This window comes from Eleutherodactylus coqui, chromosome 4, assembly GCF_035609145.1.
Source record: "Eleutherodactylus coqui strain aEleCoq1 chromosome 4, aEleCoq1.hap1, whole genome shotgun sequence".
Taxonomy (NCBI): domain Eukaryota; kingdom Metazoa; phylum Chordata; class Amphibia; order Anura; family Eleutherodactylidae; genus Eleutherodactylus; species Eleutherodactylus coqui.
This window is the reverse complement of record NC_089840.1, coordinates 40,961,382-40,980,853: the sequence shown is the minus strand read 5'-3', so window position 1 is coordinate 40,980,853 and position 19,472 is coordinate 40,961,382. Positions and strand designations below refer to the sequence as shown.

The 19,472-nt window shown below is 41.9% G+C and overlaps 1 protein-coding gene across 3 annotated transcripts in view; it reads left to right on the top strand.

Annotated features, from left to right (window-relative positions):
* ZBTB20 (zinc finger and BTB domain containing 20) overlaps nucleotides 1–19,472 on the top strand; it is a 642,654-nt gene that overhangs the window by 608,870 nt on the left and 14,312 nt on the right. For all 3 annotated transcript variants that reach the window (XR_010792529.1, XM_066599339.1, XM_066599340.1), the window contains one exon: nucleotides 11,572–11,673. The gene's annotated coding sequence lies outside the window, so the exon portion shown is untranslated. The remainder of the gene's footprint in view (nucleotides 1–11,571; nucleotides 11,674–19,472) is intronic.

Sequence of the window (19,472 nt, the reverse complement as noted above, 5' to 3'; positions counted from 1 at the left end):
ATAGATGGACACCTATGAATAGAGGATAATGTATGAACATAGATGGACACCTATGAATAGAGGATAATGTATGAACATAGATGGACACCTATGAATAGAGGATAATGTATGAACATAGATGGACACCTATGAATAGAGGATAATGTATGAACATAGATGGACACCTATGAATAGAGGATAATGTATGAACATAGATGGACACCTATGAATAGAGGATAATGTATGAACATAGATGGACACCTATGAATAGAGGATAATGTATGAACATAGATGGACACCTATGCATGTCTGCACACTTACAATATATTCAGGTATGAGCAGGTATGACCACCTATGCATATACAAATACTTATGACAATATGAATAGATATGGACCTGTGTTAAAGTATGAGCACCTATATAAGGCATATCATTTTCATTCATTTTATCACCTAGCAAAAATGTCTAAATCCCGCTGAGTGCCCCCCAGAGCACTTACCCATCCACTGACCCCAGAGGAAACATTCGGTTTATAGTTGCAGTTTGATGGCAGTGAACAAGTTAACCCTGATGTTTTATTCTTTGAAATCCATAGAGGGTTTGGCCAAAACGTTCCATTGAATTGCTAGGTGCTTGGTGCGGACAATGAGCGTCTCTCAGTAATTCACGGGGTAAGGGCTTTCAACCCAACAATATTAGGAAGGGGGCTGCTCGCTCATTGCAAGTCCTAATCTGCCAGCAGCATTTGCCATTATGTGCAAGCATGTTGTAAATCTGCTCCTGCCTGGCCTTGATAACACGAAAAGACACCGTGCCACAAAATAACTCCTATGTCATTCTCCGGTGACTCATCCCTCACTAATATTTACCCATCAGCCCCCATTGTTAACTGTTAGATAATAAGACACTAAACCAAGATTGTATCTGCGGACACCTGCGAGAAGCCTCCTCTGGACTAAACGCATTAAATGGCGGTTATCGCTTATGAACATCGTCACTCCTAACGGCGGGTGACATGTCTGTAGGATTCCACCGAAGAAAAGAGGAAGACAAGAAATCTCCAGTCCATAGTTATATCAATGGTGAATATTCATCCATGAAGGATGCCTTGTGCCGGTACAAGATCGGGGGAGTCTAGGACCACTTATTACGGGGGACTCTTGAAGGTTTTCTCTGACACTGTAGCTATTGCTTATTCTCATTCACTGTAGATGTCTCCTTTCAAGGACACACAGTAGCTAGAGAGAAGGGCTTGGCATGACTTGGGCCCCAGGCGCCCAGTATCGGGAGGGAGCCAACAAGCCACTCTGACCTAGCATGGCATTTAGACACAAGGCTAAGACTGCAAACTGATTTTTTTCTCTCCATGTGGAAGAAGCCTAGGTATAATTCTGCCCCCCCCTACTTCAACATGGAAAATGTCCCCCAATATTCTGCATGGAAAATACCCCCCTACACTACGCTTCATCTTGTCATATTTCTCTTCTCATTTTCCTACATGTCAAATGACTACACTGTCTTCTGCAGAAAATTACTGACTTATCCCCCTTAATTCAGATGTTATATGCCTGCCAGTAATGCCGGTCTTAGTTCAGATGGTACCCTTGGTGCCACCACCCCACCATTAGAAGAAAAATGATAGAAGGTCTGCTTGCACATAAAGCAGCAAGATAACAGCATACCCACACCAAACAGCTCAGTGAATAAATACTGTTTAAAAACCAAGCTCATAATATAAATACAGCATCAGAACCAAACTCATAATATAAATACAGTACCAGAGCCAAACTCATAATATAAATACAATACCAGAGCCAAACTCATAATATAAATACAGCACCAGAACCAAAGTCATAATATAAATACAGTACCAGAGCCAAACTCATAATATAAATACAGCACCAGAACCAAACTCATAATATAATACAGCACAAGAACCAAGCTCAGTACATAAATACAGCACCAGAACCAAGCTCATACTATAAATACAGTACCAGAATCAAACTCATAATATAAATACAGCATCAGAACCAAACTCATAATATAAAAAGCACAAGAACCAAGCTCAGTACATAAATACCGCAAAGACCAACCTCAGCACACAGATACACTACCAGAACCAAGCTCATAACATAAATACACTACCAGAACCAATCTCATAACATAAATACAGCACTAGAACCAAACTCATGATATAAATACAGCACCAGAACCAAACTCATAATATAAATACAGCACGATAACCAAGTTCAGTACATAAATACAGCAAAGACCAAACTCAGTACACAGATGCGGTACCAGAGCCAAGCTAATAACAAATACAGCACCAGAATACATAAATACAGCATTAGAACCAAACTCATATTATAGATAGAATACCAGAATCAAGCTCAGTAAATAAATACAGCATCAGAACCAAGTTCAGTACATAGACACGATACCTGAATCAAGCTCATACCATAAATATAGTAGCAGAACTAAGTGATTGTGTTGTGAGAGCACCAATGTGCTGATGCCAGCAGCTCAGAAGGGATGAAATAAAGCCAGGAGGAGAATGATTCATGTAGCTCCAAAAGCTTTTCCACAGAGGAACAAGATCATTTGACCAGGCAGACCTAAAAGAGGCTATCATCCCCAGCCTACATCCATCTTGCTCTCCTACTACAAGCTGGAGACCAGCGCCCTGTGCAACCGCATTAGTCCCATGTAGCTACCCTGTTTCTCCCGAAAATAATTTTTGCTCCCAAAGCTGTGCTAGGTCTTATTTTCAGGGGATGTCTTATTTTTCCATGAAGAATAATTCACATTTATTGTTGAACAAAAAAAATGAGCATTTATTATATACTGTACAGTGGTTGTCATCACAAACCAGCATAACCAGACAAACTGTGAATCCTATCAAGAATTTCTTGTTATTACCATTATTTCCATGTACATACTGTCTGGAGACTGTAATGATCACCCCCAAAATAATCAAAGTGACACACTGGTTGCCTGACTCACACAGAGGGCCACAAAAAATAAGGGCTGTAAAGTACCTGGCTCCCACACACTGTCTGGAGACTATAGCGATCACCCACAGCATTTCCTGGACCACTTGTACAGCAGGGACGGTATTGCAGCTTCCGGCCACCAAGGGGAGCTCATCACAGCAGACTCACACAGCAGGGACAAAGCTAGGTCCTACTTTTGGGGGAGGCCTTATATTTATTACATCAGCGAAACCTTTACTAGGTCTTATTTTCAGGGGATTCCTTATTTTCGGGGAAACGCGGTAAGGCCGGCCATGCCTAGCAGCCGACTCTGCTGATTACATCTTATGTTTTTGGACACCATCGGAGAACCCAGAGCAACTGATCTTGGGTAGTTAGTACTTAGGATATTTTCTAGTCAATCGGAAAAGAATAAGCCCTACCAGCGCTGCCTGTCTGTCTTCCTCGCTCCCAGCTGCACACTGTGACACATCATAATGGTTTTTGCATTGTGTTGGCTCGGATTATTTTGCGATTGACGTCAATAGGAGAATCAACAAAAAACTTTATCAAGGCCCTATTTGCTCACATATTGGACCATGACAATGGTTTTTCCACCATTTCAGAAGGTCTTACACGGCCATAACTGGTCAGTGAGGACATCGTTATTGGCTTGTTTAGTTCAGTCGGTCCACCATAATCCCTCTAATAAATCCCATCACAATTGTGGCAGCTGAGAATTCGTCTAACTCTGCGAATGGTTTATGTCGCATATTTCATTTTTTTTTTTTCATGCCAAACCTGTTAATATGTCTGATCACAGTAAAAACAACAAACGGGCGGCTGATAAATACTGATCAAACAGCCTCTCCTCAATTACAAGCCTCTCAATTAGGTACGTGCTGCAGAGAGCTGCAATATGTGGACCTTTTAATTGTATTGAAAGGTACAAGCGATCATCAAAAGCTCATATTAAAAGCAAGAATCATTAGAGCCGCTGTCTCTTTTACACATGACGAGAAGAAAACGCCGAGGCAGACTTGGTCTATAGCATCGATCGGCAACCAACAAAGGATTCATCTGCTGATGAAACACTAATCGATGGGAGCAGTCTGAGAGAGCGCACGCTGAGATGTCAGCGGAGGAATCAATTGTCGAGCAGTCACTTGGGAAAAACATGGCCTGTCTGGACAGCCGAACCACACAAAGGTCAACGACTGAGAATGGGCTCTGTGCAGACTCCACTCGTCCTGGCCGTCGCCTTTCATAAATAGAGCAATGCTGTGGCCTCCTTAACTGTGAATACACTACTAAGTCCTATAGCACTAAGCTGGCTTTTATAGGATTCCTCTTATATGGATGTATAATGTGTTCTGGAGGGTGGAAAATTAATAGATTACAAAGGAACACACGTTTAAAGGGATCCTCCATCTAAGGCTCTTTTCACGGCCGTGTCTAGCAATCTCCATACAATACTGCTAGCACAGACAGAGTTATCTGGTCGTTAACAGACGGTGTTGCTGGTATAGAGGGCATTTACAGTAGGATCTAATTGTGGATTAATGCCCCATTTACACGCATAATTGCACAAAAATAAGGGTGGCAGTCGCACAGGTACGTGTAGTGCACCACGCAGGCTTACAGACTATTACTGACACCCATTCTATTAGACCAGATGAGCTTGCATTATTGAAGTACAACACACAGGGCAGTGACACCCCGGGCTTTCCCAGCATCTCAGGGCCAAACTGCTACTGAAATAAATGTGAGGAATGACATATGTACAGAGTCTGAATTCATATCAACTGAATCTCAAGACCTCATCTAGATGTGGGGCGGGGGGTGGGGAAGTAAAGCTCCAGCAAGGAGGCAAAATGGGTGCCAGTCTCCTTCCTGCTCATCTTCTAAACTGCATTCATGAAAAACAGGAAAAATTACCCAGAGTTCAATATTACTAAAGTTTAGTTGTTCTCTCTGTGATCAGGATCCAGAATTTCTGCTTCGCCGTCCTTTGATAGGTAAAAAGACCTTTGGTCGCCCCTAAGGCTCTAACTCCATCCTCTGCACCCCTTAGAGCTACACCTCTGCATTTACCATTATAATTGTAAAGTAGAACGCCGAAGGGTTAAAGTGTCCTTCATATTAAACAGGTCACTGCGACGACACAGGGCGATTATGCTTTGTAAGATGTTCTTGAGGTTTACCACCCATCCTGGAAATTTTTAGCTTTGCTGCTTCCTGTATTTTTAGAGCAAAACCTCGTTTTTAGCCAAAACGGTGGCTTTGTCCATATTTACCAAAGAAAGAGAAACTGAGTGTTTGTCTGCCGACCTGGCATGTCCACCATCAGATCCTGAACTCCCTCCCACCACCATTACCACCAGCACCAGGGCTGCTAACTCTATGTAACCCAGCAAGTATGTGCTGGATATCTTGTGTCTGTCATCCTTCATATCTATAGACAAACGGGCCTCGGGCTGCAGGCAAAAGGGTCTATGATGTGAAGCAATGGGGATCTGCCGTGTCTCGGGGCTTGTTAAAACTTTAAATAGGCTCCAGGGTCAACATTTGCTTCCTGTTAAAGTTTCCTATATAGAGTCCAGCCTTTCCCCCCTTATTATTATTGTTTGTTAGTTTCTGGTTCCAGGTTCGGTTTTCTGCCTTAATTATACTATGCTTACAAACTTGTCCAAAGGCCTTGGGCTTCATCGGCTTAGATCTAATGACATCTGGGTATTTCTGCTGCTATGATCTAAGCCGGTCTCGAAAAAAATCAAAGTGTCTGCTCTGTGACTGATATATTGTCCTTGTCGTCTGGAGCGCCACAGTTTCCATGTCATCAATTGCCTTAGTTCATTTTTTTTTTTTGTTCTCTTTTCATTCAAGTAGCCAAGAACCCCGGGCCGGGATGATTTTTGTTTTCTTTTTGTAATTTTTTTGGCATGCTTGCTTTTCCAGGCAAAAAATTTTCTTGTCCCCAGATGGTAGAGAACAGTCAATTACATGTTGTATTTTCCAGCTGCATTGAGGTTTTAAGCCCACTCGTTACATGTTGCTTTAAAAAGACATCTTGGAAGCTGAGAAGAAAAAAAAAACACAACAATAGCTTTCTCATCAAATTAATATTTCCACTTAAATTTTCCAAACCTAAAACAGCTGAGTTTCTAACGCCGTGAGGACATGACATTGCAATTTGGTCTGAAACCTGTTTGCCAAAAATGGACGCTGCACTTCTGGCAGAAATGTATCTCAAGTTTAAAGCACTCATCCAAGATTAAAACACTCCAATAGATGTGATCATCCAACTTTCCTAGAGCCTTGAATGTTACATGTTCTCATAGAGCAACACACGGATCATCCCTACTTAGGGAAGGCCATCAATGCCTGCTTCATGGGGCTCTGATCCCTGTGGTCACCATTAATTAGGTGAATAGGTCATGGCTGCAGTACCAGTGAGTGCAGCTCTGGAGTATAATACAGAATGTAACTCAGGATCAGTACAGGATAAGTAATGTAATGTATGTACACAGTGACTCCACCAGCAGAATAGTGAGTGCAGCTCTGGAGTATAATACAGGATGTAACTCAGGATCAGTACGGGATAAGTAATGTAATGTATGTACACAGGGACTCCACCAGCAGAATAGTGAGTGCAGCTCTGGAGTATAATACAGGATGTAACTCAGAATCAGTGCAGGATAAGTAACGTAATGTATGTACACAGTGACTCCACCACAGAATAGTGAGTGCAGCTCTGGAGTATAATACAGGATGTAACTCAGGATCAGTACAGGATAAGTAATGTAATGTATGTACACAGTGACTCCACCAGCAGAACAGTGAGTGCAGCTCTGAAGTATAATACAGGATGTAACTCAGGATCACTACAGGATAAGTAATGTAATGTATGTACACAGTGACTCCACCAGCAGAATAGTGAGTGCAGCTCTGGAGTATAATACAGCATGTAATTCAGGATCAGTACAGGATAAGTAATGTAATGTATGTACACAGTGACTCCACCAGCAGAATAGTGAGTGCAGCTCTGAAGTATAATACATGATGTAGCTCAGGATCAGTACAGGATAAGTATTGTAATGTGTGTACACAGTGACTCCACCAGCAGAATAGTGAGTGCAGCTCTGGAGTATAATACAGGATGTAACTCAGGATCAGTAGAGGATAAGTAATGTAATGTATGTACACAGTGACTTCACCAGCAGAATAGTGAGTGCAGCTCTGAAGTATAATACAGGATGTAACTCAGGATCACTACAGGATAAGTAATGTAATGTATGTACACAGTGACTCCACCAGCAGAATAGTGAGTGCAACTCTGGAGTATAATACAGGATGTAACTCAGGATCAGTACAGGATAAGTAATGTAATGTATGTACACAGTGACTCCACCAGCAGAACAGTGAGTGCAGCTCTGGAGTATTATAAAGGATGTAACTCAGGATCCCTACAGGATAAGTAATGTAATGTATGTAATGTATGTACACAGTGACTCCACCAGCAGCTAAGTGGAAAGAAAACGCAAATGAAAAATGGAAGCCAATGGATAGCTTTCCATTTACTTCTGTCTCCCATGGACTACCGCGTTTAAAAAAAAATAGAAACCTAGCATTGCATTTTGGTTCCATTACTCGAACTGCAAGCAAAAGCCTCGCACTCCGCACTTTTGCTTCAGTTTAAAAAATAGAATTGAGACGGAAAATTGAAAGGTGGATTAAAACTGAAGGTCTTCAATGCATGTCTATAGGCAGAAGAACGGAAGCGTTTTCTTTCCGTTTAGCTGCTCCCAAAAACACAGCAGCTGGATGTAAACAAAAAATACTCGTGTGACCCGGCCCTAAACTGGTCCGTTCCTATACAGCAACACAGTTGTTCATGTTCCTGTTTAGAGCGGATAAATAACTTTTACCGTGTTTATTTTTCATATTTTACCATTTGTAATTTGTGAAACTTGATTAATTTGTAAATTCTAAATGCCATAATGAAGTGATACCACCCCCTCCTCCAACTCATATACTTGGCACCTGTTTCACTTTGCCTGTTCCCTTCTTCCTTCCCTGAAAACCCCAAATCATCCTTTCCATCCTTAATCAGTCATTGTGTCCGGCCGGCCCTGTGCCTCTTCATATCATTGTCTCATGTTCTAGAACATCTAAATAAGTCATTTGTTCCGAACAAACAACAACCGCTCCTCGGAATTGGGGACAGTTGGTTCTCAGATCTAATTAAAACCAATTATCTACATAGAAATCTGCTCTAATGTTGAAATGATCACAATTTCCTCTTACCGGTCGCACTCGTAGGTTTAAAGATGCATCGCCTGTGAGGTCACGTAACACAGAAAACGTGTTCAGTCCTTCGGAAAAATATGGCGCTGGGAACGGATTGCGCCATTGTATTTCTTATTTAAGTAGCAACAGCCCTGATAGGCTGAGGTCACATCGGCATTGTGGCATTCTGTGTCCTTGTTCTGTCATGGGCACAGAAAAATGGAATGCCAGCTAGGGGACTGATCTGTCCCTCGACTCAAGCAAACGCCTGGTGGACGCCGTTGACTATAGTGGGGTCTGTAAGGATGCCGTCCAGAGCATCTAGCGCAGTCTAATGTGAACAGAACCTTAGTTGATTTTGAAGGCTATGGCTCAATGATCGGAATATGGCAACTTCTATTGCTGGTCATTTGTGCAAAAACTTTGATACATTAGATCTGCCATGAAGAATTACGTTGGCACATTCCTCTGTGGCATTACGAAGAATCTTGTTGGACATGATTATACCCGCCCTTCCACAGCGACCACACACTTTTTATGTACTTTACCATAACATGAACCCTGGTTGGCAGCACATATTATGATCCTGCCCTAAGCTTAGAGAAGTACAGCCTGAGTCTACACAAGCTATGGGCAATATATTATGGATGTGTAATACAGCCGTGTGTGTGAGGCTTAATAGCTGACGCCTGCGACACTACAGGCACGTTTCCTAAGCTGGCTACATGTGACATCATTGGCATTGTGTGTGCATGTATATATGTCTACACCGGTCTGGGAGCGAGACAGATTCCCTACCTGAAAATGACTTCCTATTATTACCAGGGCTTATGTAAGACAATTGCACCTCTGTTTGCGAACAGAGACATGATTCATGATACTTGTAGTAACTGTGAGCACCTCCGAACGAGACAGAAACTAAACTCAGACAAAGGCCAGGGAAATCAATGCTGTCTGAGCAGACGTCCCCTGATACTGACTGGCTTCTGCCTGCTTGCCGGTTGTGAGGATCTGCAGTTTCCTCCCAAACTCATGGCCCTTGGCAGTCATTGATACTAGGAGCATCATTTTATTATCAAATACATTTAAAGGGATTGTCCAGGATGGTGTCTTCAATGAATGAAGTTGAGCTGCAATACCATATACAGCCTGTTGAACAGGTGTGGTGCTGTTATTGGAGGAAAGCAGACACTTTTCCTAATCCAAAATTTGAAGTCAATCAGGTGCCGCAATTTACTGCATAGTACACTGCTCGTGTGGACTGATTGTTGATCATTTGTCTCAGTATTAAACCATACTCTTTCATTGCAGCCAGGTTTTCAAATGTAATCAACTTTATACAGCATAAGGCCTCGGTCACACAGGCTTTTTTTCTCACGATTTGCGGATCGCATGACGGATGCGCATCCTCAAATTGCGTGACTGGGGCCGAAAAATTGCCCGAAAAATCTGCTCATAGCCACGTTTCATTAGAAACGGGCCGGAGCAGTGCAGAGCTGTCCAGCGCATTGAATTCAATGGAGCCGGCAATACAGCCGGCTCCATTGAAAGCAATGGGCTGCGGGCGATCTCACGATGAATTTTTGGGAAGGGCTTAAAAATATAAGCCCTTCCCTGAAATTCATCCAGAAATGTGTAAAAAAAAAAAAAAAATACTCACCTTGTCCCGGCAGACCGAGTTCAGCCGTGGCCGGCCGGCAGTTCTCCTGAACTGCTATGAGTAGTATTCAGCAGGCGGGGATTTAAAATCCCCGCCTGCTGAATGAGCTGCCTCTGATTGGTCACAGTCCTCACCAATCAGAGGCAGCTCTCACTCACCCATTCATGAATTCATGAATGGGTAAGTGAGTGCTGCCTCTGATTGGCTCAGCACAGGGACCAATCAGGGGCAGCTCTCAGCTGTCATTCAGCTGAGAGCTGCCCCTGATTGGTCCCTACGCTGAGCCAATCAGAGGCAGCACTCACCCATTCATGAATTCATGAATGGGTGAGTGAGAGCTGCCTCTGATTGGTGAGGGCTGTGACCAATCAGAGGCAGCTCATTCAGCAGGCGGGGATTTTAAATCCCCGGCTGCTGAATACTACTCATAGCAGTTCAGGAGAACTGCCGGCCGGCCGCGGCTGAACTCCGTCTGCCGGGACAAGGTGAGTATATTTTTTTTTTTACCTTTTACACATTTCTGGATGAATTTCAGGGAAGGGCTTATATTTTTAAGCCCTTCCCGAAAATTCATCGTGCGATCGCCGGCAGCCCATTGCTTTCAATGGAGCCGGCTGTATTGCCGGTTCCATTGAATTCAATGGGAAAACATCATTCTTCTCTGCCACAGCTGTTACAGCTGTAGCAGAGGAGAATGATTTGTCCAGTATATGTTCTCCATGGGGTCGGCGCTGCTGCCGCCGGCCCCATTGAGCGCATATAGAGAAGAGAACAGCAATCGCAGATCGCAGATAGGTGCGATCTGCGATTTCTGTTCTATAATTTATCGGACGAGTGCATAAAAAGCGCTCATGTGTCCGATACCATTGCAAAGCAATGGTTCTATAAAATCGCACATCGCATGTGCAGATCGCACGGACAATCGCCCGTGTGACCGAGGCCTAAGATTGAGGCTTCATCCCCAACAGGTTCTACAAGAGGCACAGGAGGTGTTTTGCATTCGTTGACCTCCATTTCTATCTGGTCATTGTGGATCATGTACTGGGTTGGTCCGTTAGGACAATGATTGTTTGCCTGACAATATGGGAGGTCTATGGCAATTTTCATTGGTTATCAAAAGGATATGTCATCAATAGATAATCGGTGGTGGTCAATCGCTTGGGATCCCCATCGATCAGCTGATTTTTAGTACCCCTGACAGTGTGGTCAGCACTGGACAGCACTTACAACATTCGAGCGACCAGGTTTGGTAGTGCAGACAAAGCTCCCGTTTAATTCAGTGGGAACTGCGCCATCAATTCCAACCTGGGCTGCTACACTACAGACAGCGCAATGTACTTCTCGTGCTGACAGCGGCACCAGAAATCAGCTGATCGTCAGTGATCCCCAATGTATTATGGCTTATTACATGTTTATAATATTGTATTTTCTACTGTTTATTGTGCTTTATGATGAGTGGAGGTAAAAGCTCATACAATAAAGTGACTTATAATCATGAGATGTGTTGAGTTTCACTGAGGTGTCCATCATGTTGGCTACAAAAATGGTGCTGCGTGCTATGCTTTCTTAGAAGTGAAATGTGCCATAACCTGATAATTGTGAACAGAGATTAAAATAATAATGGCTGCTTCACCGTAGATCTCACCACTATGTTTTTCCTTGTCTCTCCAGCCTCTATGCTGCCTCTATCCCTTCCATTCCCAAATGATTATCTGCACTAAACCAGAGACCTGGAGTGAGCTACCCGAGGAGTGACACAATTCTCTTCTTACTGTAAGTCTTATAACTTCGACCAACCATCTTTAGAATGTGCCGTGACCTGTAATACATCGGTGACCTATAACTCTCAATGAAGTCTATGTCATTAGAAGCCAATAGCCGACCGCCATGTTATAGGACAGTGGGACAAAATTGAAGAATCTTGGAAGAAAGTTTAAAAACTTAGGGAGAGCAGAGAAAGATTCTACTTCTGGTCAGACCCAACCCAGAATCCCAGTGCCATAGACTCATCAATCTGATAATTGTATATAAAGCTTAAGGGGGTTGTACCAGAATTAACTTTTATCATCTATCCATAGGATGTGCTAAAAGTCTGATCATTGGGGGTCTCACCACTGAGATCCCTATCAATCATGAGAACGGGGGTCCCGTGTCCCTCCCTCCTTTGCATTGCAGTATCATTGTACCCATCGCAGTGAAGAGGAGAGTAAATGGAGCTGTGGATTCACCTGCATAGTACCACTCCATTCATTTTCAATGTGACTGCTGGAGATAACTGAACGCTTGTACTCGCTTGTGAAATGAATGGAGTAGCGCCGCACATGTGCAACCATTGTTCCTGTAATCTGATGTCACTGTGGGCGGGTGCACCGAGCTGAAAGTCAGCGATTAAGAAATAATAAACTATTTTTTTGCATTTATACTGGACGATTATCACTCAAATTCATTCATTTGGGCAAATTTTGAGCGATAATCTTCCTTGGTAAATGGCCCTTTACTCAGTCTACTAGGCGCCGCCTCCATCAGAGTCTAATAGGCTGATGTCATGTAGAATGTACTACATAAGTAATACAATGTACTATCCTAACGATCACATCTTCAAGTCTTCTCAAGAGACTAAAAAATAAAGTAACATTTTAAAAAATGCAGTTTTTACAAAAATGCACGTTTTTCCATACAAAGACTCAAATTTTTTTATTTTTTTTTAAGGCAACGCATCATAAGTATTACTACATTCATAACGACCCAGACAATGAAATATTTCAGTCATTTCTTTTGCATGCTGAGCACCATAAAAAATAATTTTAAAAAGTAATGACAGAATTGCTATTTTTATTATTTGCCTTCCCAAAAACACAATAAAATTCCATCCAAAAGTCACATGTACCTCACACTGATACCAATAAAAACTACATCTCTAACCACAAAAAACAAGACCTCACGTAGAGTTGTGGGAAAAATATAACTATTATGGCTATGCAGATGCATTTGTTTTTCTTTACAAACTGGGCTGTTTTTGTGTTAAAGTAGTAAAAAAAAAATCTACATAAACTTGGTATGGCAGTAATGGTGCTGATCCAGATAAGAAAGTTAGCATGGTATTATTACCGAATAATAATGAACGCCATGAAAACAAAACCCCAAAACAATGACACCATTTTTAGAGGGTTTTCCATTTCCTCTCCAAAAAATGTATTACAAATTCTACAACACATTTATATGTACCCAGAGTGGTGCCATTAAAAAAATATAACTCCTCCCATAAAAAAACAAGCCCTCATACGGCTATGTCAATGAGCTATGTCTCTTGCAATGCGACAATGAAAGTCGCCGGGTTCTTAAGGCACAAAATAAGGCTGGTCACTAAGGGGTTAAAATGTATTAGTATAAGCAAATGTGCTAAGAGCTAAATACAACAGCACAAATCTGTCGTGCCCCGGTGTCCAGGCTCTTAGGGTAGATCGACCAGTGACTATTTTTAGGTGAGCTGAAAAGAAACAACTAGCAACTATTGATCAAATTATCACTTGTTACCCTGTTGGTGGCCGTGTTTACATGGAATGACTGTCGTTCGCATTCGCTCTTTTGAGTTGTCCCGTGTAAAGCCACCCTCTGGGCCTTTTCACACTAGCATTTTCATTTTCGTTGTGCCGTTCTGTTGTGGGAAGAGCAAACTAGAAAGAAAACCTGTCCATTTTACAGCCCATAGTAATGTATCGAAGAGGAAAGTCTTCAGTTTCAATCTGTTTCTGTATTTTCCGTCTCCATTCCGTTTTTTACACGGGATCAAAACTGCGGACCGCTGCACTTTTGTTGCTAGTTTCGAAAACAGATGGATCTTTTTTTTATTGGATTGTAGTTAATGGAAAACGGATGGAAGTTGAAGACAATCAGTTATTTGTTTCCAGTTTTGTCTGCTTTCTGCATGGTGGTGGCTCTTCAATGAATGTGGCTCAGTGAATCTAGAACCCCAGCGCAGCAAGACAACAGTGGTAAGGACTAAGGCTGCCTGTCCACGGGCATAGCAATATCCTGCGGCAGAGAACTGCCGCAAGAGCCGCTGCCCAGGAGCAGGTGAGAGCTGACAGTTCTCCGCACTGAGCCTATCTGACAGATAGGCTCACCGCGGAGAATCGTGGCATGCCTTCGGGAGAAGGAAGAAGAAAGAAGCTTGATGGCTCAGTGGCTGGCACTATTACCTTATAACATCGGGGTTCTAGGTTCACATCTGACTCTGGACAACAACTGCATGGAGGTTGTATGTTCTCATTGTGTTTATTCTTCTCAAGCATGGTGGCTCAGTCATTAGCACTGCTGGAGTTGTAGGTTCAAATCTAACCAAGATTGATGGCTGTATGGAGTTTTTAACCTACCACCACCACTTTTTTTCAAATGTTAAAAATGGATGTAAGCAGAAAACTTACAGATCCTTTCCATTTCACTTAGTTTTCTGATTTCCGTTTTTAATAAAACTGGATCAGTTGAAAAAATGCTGGTGTGAACATAGCCTTACCTGTAGGGATACGTACATTGTAACAGTATTATTGTATCTTGATGCCACCAGGAAGTTCTGGTGGAGTCAAGATTGACAGGGGGGTGACGCCCCCTGTCCGTGATTGGCTGGACAGTTGGCTGAGCTGCAGGTCCTGGCAGCCCAGTAACATACAGCATACTGCAGAATTTGTTTTACATTGAGCCAGCGGCCCCGGCTATATTGCTGCATCCGCCGCTGCAACCACACTCCCCGCCACCGATACCCCCCCCCCCCCTCTGTGTTTACGCGCAGGGCGGGGTCGGCAGCAGGGAGGGCAGACTGGCATGAAGCGCCTTTCCTGGCGGCGGCTGACAAGCGCGCCCCTCCCACCCCTTCCCCGCCAACACATGTAAGGGAGAAATCGCCGGCGGCAGCATGGGGGGAGAGACAGTCCTAGCCGCCGGACCCAGACTGCAGACTGTGACTGCGGGGAAAGCACAGTGGCATGGGACAGTCGCTGACATGGCTCCCCCGCACACAGCTGTAGCACACCTGGGAGCCAAGTGCGGCAGGGGACTGTCATTATAGGCAGTGGGCACAGACGACAGCAGGGAGGGGGGAGGACAGGCGGATACCTGCAGTCACAGAGCTGGAGCTGAGCGTCAGCCACTTCTGGAAGAAAAGCACAGTAGCAGGACCTTCAGCTCTTGAGCCAATCAGAAGCTAGGGATGTGACAGGGGGTGTTCCTCATCGAAGCCCTGTCAAACTCCTAGCTTCTGGTGGTGTCAAGATACAAGAATACCTATTGTAACAATACTAGCAGCTCTGTGAGCAGAACTTCCTGAGGTCTCGTTTACAACTTCTAGATGTCAACAATGATATTTCTGTTTACCAACAGCAGTGAGTAATTGAAACAAAAAGTATGTTTTTAATACAACCCTCTGGTTTTCTCGAACATTTGACACAATTCCTTAATTGGTCAAACAAATTTGAAAGTGACTCTGGCTCCTGACTCTGTAGCATGACAGACTTATCATAAATGTGATAAAGTTGCATCCAAACATTGCGGAATCATAATATAGTGCAGTTAAATACAGCATGTACCTGCGACCCACCATCCCACCCCATCCTAAGAAAAGTGTCAAGTCCTTGAGAAATGAGGACAGTCTCTGCTGCTGTGCGTCTCCCTGATAAACATCACTTACATTACAGAACAATCAGCAATGTATGGGCTAATTAGATTTTTATTTTAGGACACCCTTATCTGCTCTCAGAACTGTATCTAAATGAGCTCCAAGTTTCCTTGAGTTTTATCTGTGCCCTGGTTACATTGCACAGCACCACAATCCCTGTGTTTTATAGGAAAGATTCTGCCATGTTCCACTGTTTATAGGGATTATTAACAAATAACTGAGGAAATATATATTTATCATGTAAGATTTAAAAAAAACTACTATAATACTGACATCTATATACAGAAATGTAACAACTATAATACTGCCCCCTATGTAGAAGAATATAAGTACTGTAATACTACCCTCTATGTAGAATAATATAAGTACTGTAATACAGCCCCCTATGTACAAGAATATAACTACTATAATACTGCCTCCTATATACAAGAATATAACTGCTATAATACTGCCCCTATGTACAAGAATATAACTACTATAATACTGCCCCCTATGTACAAGAATATAACTACTATAATACTGCTCTCTATGTACAAGAATATAAGTACTATAATACTTCCCCCTATGTACAAGAATATAACTACTATATTACTGCTCCTATGTACAAGAATATAACTACTATAATACTGCTCTCTATGTACAAGAATATAAATACTATAATACTGCCCCCTATGTACAAGAATATAACTACTATAATACTGCCTCCTATGTACAAGAATATAACTACTATAATACTGCCTCCTATGTACAAGCATATAACTACTATAATACTGCCCCCTTTGTACAAGAATATAAGTACTGTAATACTGCCCCCTTATGTACAAAAATATAACTACTATAATACTGCCCCCTATATACAATAATATAACTACTATAATACTGCCCCCTATGTACAAGTATATACCTACTATAATACTGCTCCCTATGTACAAGAATATAACTACTATAATACTGCCCCCTCTGTACAAGAATATAACTACTATAATACTGCCTCCTATGTACAAGAATATAACTACTATAATACTGCCCCTATGTACAAGAATATAACTACTATAATACTGCCTCCTATGTACAAGAATATAACTACTATAATACTGCTCCCTATGTACAAGAATATAACTACTATAATACTGCCCCCTATGTACAAGAATATAACTACTATAATACTGCCTCCTATGTACAAGAATATAACTACTATAATACTGCCCCCTATGTACAAGAATATAACTACTATAATACTGCCCTCTGTGTACAAGAATATAACTACTATAATACTGTCCACTATGTACAAGAATATAACTACTATAATACTGCCCCCTATGTACAAGAATACAACTACTATAATACTGCCCCCTATGTACAAGAATATAACTACTATAATACTGCCTCCTATGTACAAGAATATAACTACTATAATACTGCCTCCTATGTACAAGCATATAACTACTATAATACTGCCCCCTTTGTACAAGAATATAAGTACTGTAATACTGCCCCCTTATGTACAAGAATATAACTACTATAATACTGCCCCCTATATACAATAATATAACTACTATAATACTGCCCCCTATGTACAAGTATATACCTACTATAATACTGCTCCCTATGTACAAGAATATAACTACTATAATACTTCCCCTATGTACAAGAATATAACTACTATAATACTGCCCCCTATGTACAAGAATATAACTACTATAATACTGCCCTCTGTGTACAAGAATATAACTACTATAATACTGCCTGCTATGTACAAGAATATAACTACTATAATACTGCCCCCTATGTACAAGAGTATAACTACTATAATACTGCCCCCTATGTACAAGAATATAACTACTATAATACTGCCCTCTGTGTACAAGAATACAACTACTATAATACTGCCCCCTATGTACAAGAATATAACTACTATAATACTGCTCCCTATGTACAAGTATATACCTACTATAATACTGCCCCCTATGTACAAGTATCTACCTACTATAATACTGCCTGTTAAGGACACAGTTGTGTTGTGATTTATTGATCGCACAGTTTGTGGTGTTGATTCCATTATCAGTATTCCTGAATATTAGGTTTTTTTTCTGTCTGTTATATATTAGTTTCCAGCTAATGGATAAGTGTCATGAAATGGAGAAGTAATCGGTGATCAAAATGATTGGCGCTGTGTGATCACTAATTGGTGACTTCAGTGCAAGACATCACTCATAGCTCTTTATCAGCTCTAATAGCTGCACAGATCCGCCACCCTCAGAGCTGCAGTTCTTCAGCTGGAATTAATCCTTGAGAAATGTACTTTATCTGTTACGTTTGGTCATAGAGGAGAGAAATCACTGAGTGACAGGCGGCTACATAAGCAAAGGAACATGGATTTTTCTCCTTATGTTCACTTTTGGAGGATGGAAATGTTAAGTTGGTAGAAACGAAACACACGATCTTCAGAAACAAGACCTCTTGTTGGAACATTGTCAGAAAATGTATCCAATGAACAATATGGGAAAGTAGTTACACAACCGCTAGTCCAGATAACCAGATGTAGGTAGATTGCAAGGGGCATGAGCATGTATATAAGGAACCTCTAACATCAGTGTGGTGGGCACAGAAAGACTGACAATGGATTGGACCCAGGCTACAGGGCTGATGTGGGTTACTGCGGAAGGACTCCATACATGGACTAGTGACGTCTACTGTGGTGGTTTTGTAGGGTTGAACTATGAGCATGCCATGCAGAAGAGTTCCTAAGTGATTAGAATGGGGCTAGCTGTGTGGGATATGATGTTCTTTGTTAGTAGTTCCTAACTTTCTTGCTACGGAGGAACCAAAAACCTCTACAAAAAATTTCTTGAAGTTGAGGTATGCAAGGCACATCCTAATTCTCAACCAGCGCTGTTCTAGCTAAGGCCTGTTCCCATACCAGTCAATCGGTATACCATCTTCAGTTGTAAAATAGTGACAGGATGACCGAACACCAGGGCTATGAAACAGAGGAATGAGTGGCATTACAAATGGCCAAGCCCATCAATTATAATGGGGTTCATATACTTTTTGTTATGTGGTTGATAACATTTCTGAGGCAAATGAAATGTAATTCTCAGCCTTAAAGACTAAGGATTCTAAACATTTAGAGGGAAATCTATTAAGACTGGCATTTCAAACCCGTCTAAATATTATTTCCCTCTTCATGATGTGCCTAATATATGAAGATGTGCACACCTCCTCATATATTGGGCGCATCACGGCACCCCCATGCGCCTAAACAATAATTTACACTAGGTGCGACCTGGCATACAATTATGGTATAATTTATTCCAGTTTCCGGTGTTAATTCTTCCTAAATGTGTCGGTATGGGTCATCCACGCCCCTCATGACCATCCATGCCCACTTTCTGGGAAAGTGGTACCGGACACCAAAAATTGAAGAATCTTGCTACTTTTTAACACCAGAAACTGTTGTAAAGAGTTTCATGGACGTCCCCCCCTTATGCAGTAAATCTTTTTTTAAGATGAGTTTTCTGACTTGGTCACTTGCAGTACCTCTTTTCACCACTGTATTGGTGGCACATGCCTTCCATAGATAAGAATGCTGTAGTGCCACCAGCAGCACATTTGTTATAATCTAGAAGACCTAACACAAAGGTTTGCTTTATAGAACATATATGGTGTCAGTGGGAACCGTTACCTGATGTTTGCAGATATATCTTCTGTTATGTGATAGGATGAAACCGATCCTCTGGTTTTGGAACATAATTCTGTCGCAGGACCGGATGGGCGGGAGGTAGGGCTGCCAACATGAATTTTTCTTTCTTCTGGTCAGCTTATCCAAAAATCACGGACAGTCAGCATTTTTTACGGAAATATTGGAAAACCATAATGAATGATAAAGCTTATAATTAATACA